The sequence below is a fragment of the Carlito syrichta genome, unplaced genomic scaffold (genome assembly GCF_000164805.1).
Source record: "Carlito syrichta isolate Samal-C Ts95f unplaced genomic scaffold, Tarsius_syrichta-2.0.1 Scaffold302594, whole genome shotgun sequence".
Lineage (NCBI taxonomy): Eukaryota > Metazoa > Chordata > Mammalia > Primates > Tarsiidae > Carlito > Carlito syrichta.
The window spans coordinates 187,538-201,885 of record NW_007246690.1 but is presented as its reverse complement, the minus strand read 5'-3'; positions in this window follow the sequence as shown (position 1 = coordinate 201,885).

Genomic DNA, 14,348 nt, shown 5'->3' with positions numbered 1-14,348 from the left:
CTGGTTCCAGTCCTACAATCCTCACTAAACATACTTTTATACTCTCAGGAGAACACCTAAAGAATGTCTCATATTCATCAGTGTATTAGATGTTCTCCCAGTGTCTCCCACTCACAGGGCCTTCAATGACATTGAATTCCCAGCCCCTAGAGGAGAGATAGGCTGAGGTGCCAGGATATAAATTGTGATTGGGCCAGATTCAGACACATGACCTGGGAAATATCCATAGTCTAGGTTGCCAATCAGACTCCGTTCAAGAGATTGTGTACTAGGAGGGCTAGAGACCGAGCAGATTGAGAGACATGGGCACCATGGGCTGGCTGTGAGGGACCATGTTGATGGACAGACATGTTAGGTTGCATGCAAGCAAAGCATACCTGGCTAGAGTGGATCAGATGTGCTGAGACCTGTGGATACAAGAGACCATGTGGTCTGAGAGCCCCAGAAATGGAGACAGAAAAGGGAGAGAGGTCTAATAACTTGCCACTGTCCTCAAGGCCTGGCTATGCTTCCTAGAGTTTATTTTTAAATGTGTTCATTATTTATCCATAAACCCCCCTTTAACTCACACGAGCTTGAGTGACTTTCTGTTCTTTGCAACCAATAAATAACCAAAACTATTTCTGGTTTACAACCAGTTACCCTATGAAGCCTAACCCAAGCGGAAAAGTATCTTACAAGAAACAGGCATTCAACACATTGCTGCCGATAGAATAAACAAACAACAACAAAAGAATAGGACCCCCTGTGAGCAAACCAACCTGGGGTCAGGATTCTTTTCCGAGATAATTTAACAAGTTGGCATCTCCAGCTGTAAATTGATTGCTGGGAAGTTTTGTCAATACAAATTATGCCTCCCCTTTGAGAATCTGATCATTTATGGAAGAGTTAATAAAGTCGTGTTTCTGAATGTGAAATTTGAGGTGACAGCCACAACAATCGCAAGGACTTGATTAAGCATCTTGGCGGCCCTACACATTTTTACAACATCTGCTCCTGCAACTCTGCCAAAGAGAGCAAATGAAAATGGGAAAGAGGGAGGCTGGCAGCACTTGATCTTAGATAAAACTGACCTACCTACAGCTCAGTCACAGATTTTTACATGTGTGGCTAATTACTTGAGATTTGAGGATACCGTAGGGATAAAGCACCCAGGATAAGAGTCTGCTGGTCAACAACATGCTGCTCTTATACCCCCAAACTTAAATGAGGAGCAGAGAGATTCAAAGAAATACCCAACCACGACAGTTATGGCAGACATGTGAAACTGTTCATTGTGTCCTTTTTTTTTTTTTTAATGAAAGAGACTGAAAGTCAGAAAAGAAGGATTTTAAAATCTTGTTCTTCAGCCGGGTTCGGTGGCTCAGCCTGTAATCCCACGCCTTTGGGAGGCTGAGGTGAGTGGATTGCCTGAGCCCGTGGGTTTGAGACCCGCCTGGGCAACTTGGCGAGACCTCATCTCTACAATAAATCAAAAATTAGCCGAGCGTGGTAGCGCGCGCCTGTAGTTCCAGCTACTTGGAAGGCTGAGGTGGAAGGATCGCCGGAGCCCAGCATGTCGAGGCTGCGGTGGCCGGGAGCGGCCACTGCACTCCAGTCTGGGCGACAGAGTGAGACGCCAACTCAAAAAAAATAAAAATAAAATCTTGTTTTCTACAACATTAACATGCATGTGGTGAAAACTCTCTGAAATGTCATCTCTTTGTGCCCTATTTTCACAGTTTGGGCAGAGGAGTTGGGAAGGGCTTGAAACTTCAGTGCTGCTTTTCTCAATGTAACGTTATATAACCAGGTAAGATTCATTAAGCTCTCTGCTGTGGCAAACCTGCAAAACTTCAGTGAATTTGCTACAACTTTTTTTTTTTTTTTTGCTCAAAAGCTTAAATAAATCTTCTATTTTTAGTCTAACTGCTATAATTGAATTTTCTTTTTCCCTTCTCTCTCAATAGTTATGCACATCTTTCCATGGAAATTTTCTGGTCTCACCAGAAGTCTTAAGAAATATGAATTGAAGGGAGAAAAAATCATGAATTTAAGAATCCTAAAAACATGGGTTCAAATCTTAGCATTAAACTGAATGTCAGTTTCTTGGTATGCAAAAGTATAACAGCCAAGCCTACTTATTAATGTCATTAAGAGGACTGAATCAAAGAGCACGTATCTGTGGTTCTCAGACTTGGGTTCTTATTACAGTCACCTGGTAACCATTTAAAGATGAGAACTTCTAGGCCCTGTTCTAGCCCAACTGAGTCAGACTGTGAGAGTGAAGACTTGGCATTAATACATTTTTAAAAAACACTTCAGGTTTTAGAAGCTTTGAGCACTGAGCACAGAGCAAAAGCAAGTGCCCTGTCTTTAAATACACGGTTAACCTGAGATTTTTTAGAAGAATAAAAAGGTATGTACATGTGTGCGCGGGCTAGGTGTTACCTGAGTAGCTAATCTATAATCTACTAGGGCCTAGCAACCAATGAAGCTTTGACTAGCTAATCCCATCCATGAGTTCTACTACCAGGATCGTATCAAGTAGTAACTTCAGCTGAAGTTACCAAATATGACGAATGATGTAATTTCTAGTCGTTCTAGTTCAATGCCCCTAAAATTACATCAGGAAACAGGGATGCTATGATCTATTTCTGATCCAAAAACAATAAATAGGATTAAATCTCTACGGATACTTTCAACCCATTGAGGTCCTGGGGCACATTACTCCACGAAATACAGGATCTAATTAGCACTCCATGATGGTCAATTTAAAATCTCAAGCAACTTGAATATTAGCTGAATTTCTTATTCTGTTAGTTATGCTAAAAATAGTAGGAAACCTCATGTTAGACAGCAAATGAAAGTGGGATGCTGGTTTCCCTTCTCCCACATAGTCTTTGGGCTATTAAAAATCAGCAGATAAACTCCTCAAAGACTTGACTTGATGGGCTATCCACCAGCTTTTAGTGCAATAACTCACAGTCAACACTTCAGCCTGAGTTGATGGTTTCCCTGAAGTTTGGAAAACTGCAGTTCAGCAATGGCCTCTGGCAAATAAATTACACAAAAGGAAACTGAGATGTGAGTTTTGATGAAGATGCTCTTCTTCTAATTATAGAAAGAAATTAACATGAAATCATGCTGTTAGAAATCTCTGCTCATCTCCAGTTACATACTTGCCATGCATTTAGGATATGAGGTTTTAGAGGTTTTTGTTTGTATTCTCTCATATTAATTCTGTCTCTCTCTGTCTGTCTCTCTCTCTCTCTGTCTCTATCTCTTTCTTCCTCTCTTATCTTTATCAAGCCAATAGCTCTTTTTAAACATAACCTTGGGGGTTTTAAAAAAAAGGACAGTTACTGCTTGCAGAGATATTAAGTTTCTGTATGTGCATTTGTAAAGACCTAATTCAAAGAGCAAAGCATAGGCTCAAAGCTCACCCATGTCCTGCACTCCAGACGTGATTTTCGAAATCTCAAAATTTGTAAATAAAATGTGCAAGCAAAAATGAAGTTATTGCTAACAGTATTCATCCCCTACTAAGAGTTAATCAGTATAAATACACATAGAATCATTTAATTCGAGTGAAGAAACAGTGTCATAAACCAATTTATTCTCATCGCTCAAGGGAAATAAAATGCTAGAATTTGAATTCCCTAAGACAAATAGCTGTATAATTTCGGTTGCTGGGGTAAGACTGTGTTTATATAGCCTTTCATTATCGCAAATCACTTTGCAAATTATTTTACAGCTTTTTCAGTGAATGGATTTGATTAACAACTCACTGTAATGACAAACACTCCATATTATTCTCACATGTATTTACTGAAGGTGTTACCAGCAAAATTACCTAACCCTTGTTTCTCTATAAACATTGCCCATGCCTTGACCTTTGTCCCAGTGCTTGTAAAGCAATTCCACTCTCATGAGTAGTGTATTAATTGTGAAAGAATGGAAAATAGAAAAGAAGAAAGAAAAATGCTGAATTTGTCAGTAGCTGCTTTCAGCCTAAACTTGTGGACACATCTCTAAACTCGTAGTCTAGTCAACGAACTCCTTTTCAGAAAACGTCTTTCTCCCTTACATCTTTATCCATGTCTCCCATGTCAGTCCCTACCTGACACCATCTCTCTCAGTGTTTTATACTACCTCCAACTTACCTTCATGGCTTTGGCTGCTACTTCCTGGATTTTGTTCAATAGCTTCCATTTCCAAGACCTTGCAGTTTGTTATTTAAACTAGCAATAACTGGCATTATTGATGCATAATCAAATACATACCGTAAGAAGCCGAGTTGACCATGCCAGATTCTTGATATTAAAATATTTAAACCCGCAAGAGCTGGAAGCCATTTCTAAGACATAGACCAACATTGATCTTATATAGTTAAAGAATAAAAAGTTCAAGACTTTGGACATGGCAAAGTGTTTTTTTTAACTTTTATAGTGTGCTTATCAAGGTCATGCCCCATGCCAAGGGACTGGGGAAGCAGGGGTGAATAAGGAATATCCAGACACTCCTCTGGTAAGAGATGGACTTTAATAAAATAATATCAATTTTTTTTAATTTTACAGTTGTAGGGGACACTATGAAAGAAACAGAGTGCTGTACGAGTGTATAATTCGAGGGTGGGGTCTACTCTGGGACTCATGGAAAGTTGCTCTAATAAACTGACATTTGGGCTGAGTTCTAAAGAATCTGTAGTTGTTGGCCAGGTAAAGAGGGAGAAGTGTTCCAACCAAGGCGACAGCATGCCCCAAAGTCCCAAAGCTGGAAGGAGTTTAGTAAATAGATGGATCATAAGAAAACCAGTGCAGCTTGAGTAAAGAAATCAATGGGAAAAAAGCTTAAGATGGAACCTGGAGAGATAGGTAAGAGTCAAATCTGGCAGGCCCTCAGTGGGCAGCCAGGGAAGGATGTTAGTCATGGAAAAGACATGATCATACCTGCATTTTAAGAACACACTAGGCTGGGTGCAGTGGCTCATGCTTATAATCCCAGCAGCTTGGGAGACCTAGGTGAGAGGATCGCTTGAGCCCAGGAATTCAAGACCAGCCTGGGCAACACAGCAAGACTATATCTATCAAAAAAAAAAGTTTTTTTTTAATTAACTGGGCATGATGTTGTGCACCTGTAGTCCCAGCTATTTGGGAGACTGAGGCAGAAGGATCACCTGAGCACAGGAGTTCGAGGTTGTGGTGAGCCGTGATTAGCCACTGCACTTCAGACTAGGAGACAGAGTGAGACTCCAACCCAAAAGAAGGAAAAGAAGAGAAGAAAAGAGAAGAGAAGAGAAAAGAAAAGGGAAGGAAGGAAGAGAGAAAGAAAGAAAGAAAGAAAGAAAGAAAGAAAGAAAGAAAGAAAGAAAGAAAAAGAAAGAAAGAAAAGAGAGAGAGAGAAAGAACATTCTAGTTGCTCTGGAGAGACTGTATTAGAGGAGTTTGGAACAGGACTAGAAGGCAAGAGAACAGTTCGGATGATGATGATGTTGGTTCAAGAGAGCGATGACAGTGAATTGGACTAGGTGGCAGGTGTGGAAACAGAAAGTAATAGAAGGAGTTTGGATATATTTAGGAAATGGAATCACAAGAAGCAAATGTTCGATTCTACTGATTTTACATCGTAAATATAGCCTGAATCTATGGTATATATAAACTCTAGATCCTTCCGTTAGTGTGAATGTGTATAGATCATGGAGTCAATCAGATTACTCTTCCACTTTGCTCCAAACCATGACCACCAGCTCTAATAACAGCTTGGGACTTCCATCTTAGAGAGCTGTCAGTCACTAGAGAACTCTGATAGTGTGGATAGATGACTGGACACTGGGTGGACAATTGTACCCAATGCCATCATGAATCCTGAAGAAATAACTTGCAGTTTGTACTCTATTGACCATCGGGGGCATTGCATTTGTGTGGAAGAGACAACCAGTACACATGAATAAAATAGATATTTTTATCCAACATGGTTGAAAGTGAAGCACTCTAATCAACTGTTTATAAAAATCTTAAAACTTGTGCTCCTGGGACTTAGGTGAACATAACACTATACAGTTCTCACCATGTGAACACGAAAAAAATGCTTTTAACCCCTCTGGGCATCATTTGCTTAATCTGTAACATGGTGATGCATAAACTATTTCAAAGGAAACTTCTGCTATGTAAACAAGATAATACATTATATTAGAAACTATATTAAAGCTTCTGCCATATAGTTGGTACAATATAAATGGTAGCTAAGACTTTTATCCTGAGAATCAATATTATGAATGTTAATTATTATGATACAACTTTTTAAGTTGCCTGAGACGTTCAGTTGACTATATTGGCTAACCCAGCCTTTACTATGTGTGCTTTTAGCCCTGACTGAGGTTTTTGGGAATGATCAACTTCAGAAACTTAGAAACTTGGCTATCTAAAGCCAGGTTTGTGGTATATTATCATGAGTTCTGCTACATCCCCACACCCTCCTAAAGAATCCTTGGAATTATGATTTCTATCTGTATTTTCAGGCGGTGTCAAAGATTACCAAACATTCCCAATTTATGGAACTTGTGTAATGCTAAAAATAGTTTTCGCCAGAAATTATGCTACTGAACATGTTCTTTTTAAAACATGTTGTATCTTTTGAAAGATAACAGATCTGAACAAAGATTTTTTAGAACTGATTATCCCATCTAATGAAAAGGTATTTATATATTACTAGTCAGCTTATATAGTCAAGATGACAGATTATGAGCATTTAAATCAAAAGAGCAATTGTATACTGGAATATCTCTTTCTGCAATTATTAAACTGGTTATCTTATGGGTATTTTATTTGTGAAATTAAAACAATAATCAAAACTTATATCAGGTATTTATATTTTGATGTTTAGATGTTTGATGTCAACTTCAAGTTAAAAAATACATTTTTGAAATAGAAAAATGCAAAAAGAGTATGGATGTTCTTTCAAACAAGCTCCCATTGTATCATTATTTAATGCTTTATTGCAAAACTGCCATTTCCACACATTTGACTGTAAATAATAAATATACAATATAATAACATGTGATATAATCCAATTTTTAAAAGAGAGAGGGAAAAGTAAGCCTGAAGTGATTTTAGCTAGAATAGATATGTTTTGTATAACATCATTGGGCAAGTGAGGATTACTCAGCAAAATATTAAACCCATTTTAAATATACACTATTTTCCTGAAGCAATAAATTCTGGAGTCTCCCTGCCACGTTTTGCAAATACTCCTCTACCCTGACCCACCCAACCCCTAGCTGCTCAAGCCTGTTTTCTCCCAACTGATCCAAACCTCACTTCTAATTGCTCCTGGGAATCAAAACCCCATGTCCCATTCTCTCATGATTCTGGCTTGGTTTTACAGTGAGTAGCAATGAGTTATCAATCAGGTAAATGTGTTCCTTGTGGTGTATTGGTCAACTAACACGTGACTCCCTCCTACATGGCATCATACATGCCTCTCCCTTGGAAGAGCTCTAATACACGAAACTGATGGAAACTTCAGACAATATGGCAGACAGTGGTAGAAATATTTTGGGTCACATAGGTAACTGGGCAGTTCTGGAGCATATGTTGCCTTCTCTTGGAATCTGAATAAACCATTATCTTTAGGCCTGAACTGGCTACCTTCTCCCACTAATCTCAATCTGCAGATATAATCTCTTATTGAGACTTCAGATATTATCATTATAAGAATGATCCCCAAATCTCTCTCTCTAGGTTGAACCTCTATTGTGTTCCAGTCTCCAGCTTGACTACTGATAGGAGTTCTCCTGGATTTCAAACTCAACATGTCTAACATGGAATTCTTCTTCCACGCCTTATCTTCATTTCTTAGCTTTCTATTAATGGAATCTCAGTTTTCTTGATGGTTAGGCTCAAGACTCTAGACTCATTGGCTCCTCATTTTTTTCCTTTTTCTCTTTCTCATACACTCAACTACTGGATCATTTAAAAAGTTCAACTTCTACGTAGAGGACAGAAACAGACCTTCCTCTGAATTCTGAGCTGGTCAGTCTCCATGTGGAGTACTGTCTGATGCTAGTTACCCTCATTTTATTAGGTATACCAAAAAGCAGAAAGATGAGTATTCCAAAAGTGAAAACAAGAAGGTTGCTCTTGGGTAGAGTAAGCATATGTTGTAGCTTATGAAATACCAAAGTTAGTTGTCAGAGTGATTATTGAGAAACAAAGAAAATATTGAGAACTAATTACAGGATACATGGCCCTTCATCTCAACTGACAGTGTAAAAGGGCTAGACTGTGGATACGGAGAGATAAATTCTGAAGCAACTTCTTCAGAGAGAGCTTTGCTTTCAATCTCAGTCCCCTTGTTCCCAAATCCAAGCCAAGTGTGCGGCCTTTAAGGTGGTAGGACAGATGTATGTGCATTCTCTGCCTTGGGGACAGAGGGACTGGGGTCTGACTCATCCCTTGGAAAGTTACCGTGCTCTGCAGCTGCCCAAAAAATGGCTACCTAGGAAGTAACACCATTCGTGTCAAATTGAAGGTCAAAGTTAGTGAAACCCAAGAATCAGAGGTGTTACCTATGGAAATGGACCCTGGGGTTAGGTTGAAAGATATTACAACTGAGAGGGTGGCCTGTTAAGGTGAAGGTCTCTAGCAGTGAGAGGTAATGACATGTACCACTGGGCTGCAGTTGAAAGACAATTCGCTGAAGGAGTAGTCTTTTCTGTGTTAAAGAATTGCAGTGAGTGGGCCTAAAAAGGAATCTCTGAATTCTTGTTACTCAAAGCGTGGACCACAGACTAGCACCGTCTGCATCAGCTGGGAGTTAATTAGAACTGCAGCCTCTCAGATACCACCCAGGCCTACTGAATCAGAACCTTTGTATCAATAAAATCTCTGCATGATTAAGATACACATTGAACTTCAAGACTTAGGAGCCAGTGTGGGGTGGTATTTGTCGCGTAAGACTTTGCCTGTTGTTCCCCCTTCACTTTTCTCCCTCTGTTGCTAAAATCTCCACATTTGGGAGCAGCCGTTATAGAGTCAGGAGATGAGGAAGGAAGAGGAGAGAAGCCTGTCCTACTCTAATCCTCAAAGGTTGGAGGCAGATATGTGGACCACAGAGAGGTAGCTTACTTTCAGGAAAACTGAAGGATCAATTAATGTATTTGATTGGAAACTAAATCACTGCATTATTTCTCTGTTTACAACTTAAAGTGATCACAGAACATCGTATTTCCTGAGACTGAGCAGAAATCTCATGGATCTGGCATAGCAAGGAGCTGAGAACCTCCTCTGGGCAGGCTAGACTGGAAGTGGGAGACAGAAGATGTTTTAGACGACTATCTTACAAATCCTGGAGCTTCTGATGACCATTCCACACAAGCAACCCTTATCTCCTCTCATTCAGATGATTATCACGGAGGAAAGCACTGAACACTGGTCAATTGATGAATGTTCCCAAGAGATCTGAGCTGGTCAACTATAAAAGTCATCCATGACCGCCAAAGACTTCTAATCTAAAGAGGTATACGTTGTCCTGCGGAGTGATGCATTCCTTACTTCAATAAGAGCTAAGTAGAGGCAAAAAATGACATTGAGACTTTCTCCTTTGAGCAGGAGATAAGGTTTACAATGACTCTAAGGGTCTGTAATGTTTGCTGTAGTCCACTTATGCTCTGGGGATTAGTAAGTTTATGGAACTGTCTGCCTCTACGTTAGTGACCAAGACTATGACCAGGGCTTCTTGACTTTTCATATTGATGGCTCCTTCCATTTTTCTCTCTTCCCTTAATGTCAGCTTGTCAGCTATTAGATCTTACTTGCTTCCCACTCAGTTTTTAATTTGCTGCTTCTAATCGTCTGTGGGCTGCAAAAACATATGGTCAAACTTGAGATAATTGTGTACAAACAAAGTAAGCAAACCCTGGAGATGATGTTCTTTCTGATAAATATGGGATTTAGACTTTGCAGCATCTACTTGGGGCTCAGGGGTCTTCTCTACTTAGACCCCTAGTTGTCAGGAGAATGTTAAATGGGCAAGGTTAGTAACCAAAGAAGTCAATGTTATTGTTGCAGCAAATCATAGAGAAGTGGTAGCTTCAGGTGCTGTATTTTTGCAGAGCAGATAGTTTATTATATGAAACAGATCTCTGGGTACAAATTCAGATTCTACTACTAGTAACTGGTAACCCAAAAGTGAGATCCTTAACCTCTAGGGCCTTTGAAAGGAGAGGCCTTGAGAAACTTAGATTAAACTTAGTTCACATTTTGCCTCAGCATAACCATTTTTGCTTAGACTGACACACTTTGAATCTAGCACAGGTTAGACAAAAATAGATAAATTTCCAATAGGCAGGTTTTAGGAAGCCTTCAGACATTTTTACTGCAGGCCAAGCTGGCAACGACCCCAACCCCTCGGCAAATCTCCATCAGATGCAAGACAAGGACAGTCCAACCTTTCAATTCATTGTTTAGCATAAAAATCTCTAAGAAACTTTCAGGCCCCACTGGTGGAAACCATAGAAATGATAATAAGAGACCACCTTTTTGCTAAAGAGATTGTGGATTGGAAATATCTAATAGGTCTCTTGCAGGAAAAACCCCTCCCCTTGTCTCCTCCCATCTAGCCCACCACCCTGGCAGCAATCACATGACTAACCCACCCGTCTACCTCTTGTCTATCATCTGACCTCAGTACCTGCGCTTACCTGCCCCTTTGTGATGATGTGGAGCAGACCACCCCCCAATCACCTTAATGGCCTTCCCTCATAAAACGGAAGGAATAAAAGGACTCAATCATGAGCACCCAGCCACTATGGCCGCCGTGGCTTTGCTAAGCTATGGTGTGGCCATGTGCTCTTTGAGCTATGGCCGGGCCATGTTTCCTGGCTTTGGCCCCCTCCTCTACCTTGGGGAGGTGAATCTCCTCTCTCTCTCTCTCTCTCTCTCTCTCTCTCTCTATCTCTCTGTCTAATTTAGTTTTTAAATAAACTGTACTTCCTAATCTAACTTCTGTGCAATTCTTTGCATCTTTCAGGCAGCATCGGATTACACACCAGACACACCCACACCCCTGGTGGGCCTGAACTAACACTCTGGAGGGCCCGCTGAGAGTATGAGCTAACATTTTTTTGGAGGTTCCACCGAGATCTAACAGCCTTGTTCTTCTCATCTGTAAAAAAAAGGTACTAACACTTATTATGCAGGGTGTTGGCAACAAAATGAGCCCATGTTTGTGGTATCCCCAGCATGTTTATCTACCCAGTGATTTTTAGTTCCCTTTCCCCACTCAACTTTACCTTTTCTTTAACTCTTGGTGCTGCATTGTATGAGGAATATAAAAAAGCTGAAATACTTGCAGAAGGATGTAAAATCATGTCACATGAGCAGCAATTTGAAGACCTGGATATAGTTGCTCTGAATAAGCCAAGACCCAGCATAGAACCGTTATCCTCGAAGGTTTGAAGGAAAGGCTGATGATGGCAGAAGGGTCAACTTATTTATTAGTGAAAGGCAGGAACCCCAAGAAACTTAGAACAGAAGAACTTGGTAAAATCATCCCAGCAGTAGAGTAGCCATTTTTTTCTCAGCCTTAGCCCTGTCATGTGTTGCCGAGCCTTTCTGCTGACCAGCCTATTCTTTTACCTCTCTATCATTAGCAAGAAGTAAAACTGGCCTCTGGTGAGGACTTGGTAATTATTTCTAACCCCTTAAGCATGTCTAGTCCTAATTGTTCTTCTGGGTATCTATGTTTCCGGCAATGATGTATTGTTGTCAGTCTTCTGTAACCAGCCTCCAGCCCACACCTGGAGTCACAAGATACCGGTGCCTGGGGATGTCTAGAAACAAGACTTATGTGGCTTCTGTTATCTACATCAAAAAATGCAACCTCCAAAAGAGAGCCTTAAATATACCCAGCCTCTCAGCCATCGATGCCATATTCGCCTCTTGAGTGCCGGCCCCTTTCTGTCCGTGGAGAGTGGATAATAAACGTTGCTTCCTCCTCCTTGGCAATTCTTTGAATTATTCCCATGGCACCGACCCATCTTGCCTCAGTTTACCCTTTCAATCAAAAAGGAACTCCTCCTCTTTGTTTTTGGATTCTATTCTGAGCTGTCCATCTCTGCTGCTGTCACGTCATGCCAGCAGCCACCATCTGTCACCTGGGCCACCGCGCCCACCTCCATCCTGGGTTCCCCGACTCTCCTTTTTCCCTACCCGCCTCCAGCCCCATCTCCACACGGCATCCAAAATGCCCCTTAAGAACACAAAACTGGCCGTGCCCTTCTTCTGTTAGAATTCTTCCGGTCTCCTTTGACAAAAAGCCACACTCCTGAGCACACAAGGCCATCTGTGTCTTCTTCGGCCTCACACTTCCCTGGGTGCACTCCTACCCGTTACCCCCACTCCGACACATACATCATGTTCAGCAAAAGGAAACCTTGTGAATTTTCTTAGAGATGCTTATCTGCCTCGCTGTCTTCAGGCCTGTCTGCTTAGAACATCCACCAACTTGCCCATGGGGCGAAATGCTTAAAATTGAGTCATCTTCTCTGGGAAAAGCCTTCCTCTTCTGTCATCTGCCCCACCTTCCACCCACAGAATTAATCACTCCCTCCATCCTACTTCTCTCTCTCTCTCTCTCCCTCTCTCTCTCTACTGTCAAGCGTATTATATTTACATGTATGCCTGCGAGTCTCTCCTTGACCGGGAGTCCCCTCACCCCACACCCTGCAGCCGTGTCTCCAGTTCCAGCACGGTGCCAGGAGTTCACCATGTAAGCATCACGGCACTAACAACCTTGAGCACAGGTTGAGCTGCCAGGAGGGATGCTCAATAGTAGAGTCAATCGGCAAGGTGCTGTCTACCCAGAAGATTTGCTGTCTTCAGGTCATTATGGGATCTTCTTAAGACAACTTCATTTATAAAAGTGAGTCACTGACTTCCTTTCACTTGGAGATGCTATACCATAAAGTGGGAGGATTAAGCCAGAATAGAACTTCTCAAATTGAATGTGTACAAGAGTCACTTGTTGGTAAAAATGCCGATTCTGATTCAGCAGGTCTGGGTTTAGGGGCTGAGATCCTGCATTTTCAACAAGCTCCTAGTTGCTGCTGATCCATAGACCATACCTTGAGTGACGAGGATTAATAGCTGATCAAATTCAACTGGAGTTTAGATATTGGATTTAGCATGAAATTGAAGCAGAAAATATAAACTCAGCATCTTAAAAACCCAAGGCAAAACAAAATAGTTCAATTATACCAGTGTCCAAGAAATGAAACTGCTTTCAAAAAATGGGATTTTAATATAACATTTCAAAAATCAACTTATTGAATAAAGCAAAACTTTAAAACATATGATGTTTTGTTTGTGTGTGTGTGTGTATATATATATATGATTTATAAACTTGCACATCAATTGATTGATTAGAACAATTCTTTTCAAAGAGTTGGCTGACTATATATAAAGGTGTCAGTTCAAAGAGACTAAAATACTGGGGAAAAAAGCTACTAAATAATAATTTTCAGCCGGGCTTGGTGGCTCAGCCTGTAATCCCACGCTTTGGGAGGCTGAGGTGAGTGGATTGCCTGAGCCCGTGGGTTCGAGACCCGCCTGGGCAGTGAGACCTCATCTCTACAATAAATCAAAAAATTAGCTGGGCGTGGTAGCGTATGCCTGTAATTCCGGCTACTCAGAAGGCTGAGGCGGAAGGATCGCCGGAGCCCAGCAGGTCGAGGCTGTGGTGGCCGGGAGTGGCCACTGCACTCCAATCTGGGCGACAGAGTGAGACTCCAACTCAAAAATAATAAATAATAAAAAATAAATAATAATAATAATTTTTAACTGGTAAAGCTTTTGATTTCACTGGAAAATAAGTTAAGTGAATTACTTGTTTTTAAAAAGAAATAGAACTGTGTGAGGTCATGCTCCCAGCGGGGCCTTCAGAATGTTAGGTCAGGATCGTTGGGGGTGTAGGTGTCTGGTGTGCAATGTGGTGCCACATGAAAGATGCAAAGAATTGTGTAGAAGTTAGATTAGAAAATATAGTTTATTTTAAAAGTAAATTGGAAAGAGAAAGAAATAAAGAGGAGATTCACTTCCCCAAGGTAGGGAAGGGGCCAGAGCCAGGAAACATGGCAATAGCCATAGCTCAAAGAGCATATGGCCACACCAGAGTCTGGTAAGGCAATGGCGACTGGTTGCTCATGGTTGAGTCCTGTCAACCCTTCCCTTTGATGGGGGAAGGTCACTAAGGTGATTGGGTGGTGGTGTGCTCCATGTCATCATAAAGGGGCACGTAAGCACAGGTACTGACATCAGGTGATGGACAGCAGGCAGAAGAGTGGGTTAGTCACATGACTGCTGCCATGG